We start from the raw sequence: 1137 nt of genomic DNA, 5'->3' as shown, positions 1-1137 counted from the left end.
CCCGGACGCACTTCCTTGCGTGCAAGATGTAGCTGGTGGGTCCCAGCAGTCGGGGGGCGAATCGTTTTTTTGCCCGGACGCACTTCCTTGCATGCGAAGATGTAGTTGGTGGGTCCCAGCAGTTAGGGGGGATACATTTTTTTCATGAAATAAGGTGGCCCGTCCGATGGGTCCCTGCTGTCAGGTGGATGAATAATTATTTTGCGCCTAACAAGGAGGCACTTACTTGCGGCCACCGTGGACCCAGCTGTCAGCCTCTACACGTACAGTACTCTTCCGATGGAAGTCGTTCCTTGACCACATTGACCACGCCGCGCCGAGAGCACCAGGGCGGTGGACGACGGTGAGGCCTAGGAAGGGGACGACGTGGAGCCGGGGAAGACGCGTCAGTGGATGCCCATGCGTAGAGGAGTATGAGGGTTCACTCGTTCGGTTGCGGTGTGAGGCTGCCGTTGCCGAAGAATAGCAGGGGGTGTGGGTGAGTAGAGGGATGGCCCGGCCAGCGGCGGGAGTAGTAGGGGGCAGTGAGGCCTCCGCGGCATCACAGTCGGCCACGGGAGGCAGGAGCACGCGGCACGACCGGAGCTGCTTTGGGCGGCTGGAGCAAGAAGACCAGAGGTTGAAGAAGCACTACAGCCGTTAGATGGACATCGTACGGTCACTGGAGCTAGAATAGTTCATATTGACTAAGTTGACAAAGCCCTCCGTCCCCGTCAACTTAGTAGGCCCACAAGTCAGCCTCCCACCAAGGTGGGTCCCAGCTAGCAGGGGGAGTATTCATTTTTTCTGCTTAATAAGGAGGCACTTCCGGTGGGTCCGAGCTGACAGCGGGGGGAATGTTTTTTCGTGAAATACGGTGTCCCGTTAGGTGGGTCCCAGCAGTCAGGGGGAAATATTTTTTTTGCAAAATACGGTGGCCCGTCCAGTGGGTCCCTGCTGTCAGATGGACGAATCATTATTTCCATGTAATAAGGAGGCACTTCCTTGCTGCGGCCGTGGACCCAGCTGTTAGCCTCTCCACGTACAGTACACTTCCGAGGGAAGTCGTTCCTTGACCATGTTGACCACGCCGCGTTCCGTTGCATGCATGCGTCCATGCAACGGCGGAGCTATGTACAACACTGAGGGGGTTGTGCC

General features: G+C 57.2%; 1 protein-coding gene across 1 annotated transcript in view; it reads right to left on the bottom strand.

Annotated features, from left to right (window-relative positions):
* Window positions 1-1137, bottom strand: part of LOC119320696 (alpha/beta-gliadin clone PW8142-like) — a 27832-nt gene that overhangs the window by 23810 nt on the left and 2885 nt on the right. The gene's annotated exons all lie outside the window — the stretch shown is intronic.

The sequence above is a fragment of the Triticum dicoccoides genome, chromosome 6B (assembly GCF_002162155.2).
Source record: "Triticum dicoccoides isolate Atlit2015 ecotype Zavitan chromosome 6B, WEW_v2.0, whole genome shotgun sequence".
Lineage (NCBI taxonomy): Eukaryota > Viridiplantae > Streptophyta > Magnoliopsida > Poales > Poaceae > Triticum > Triticum dicoccoides.
Note: the sequence above shows the minus strand (reverse complement) of the source record. Positions and strands in the feature narration are given on the sequence as shown.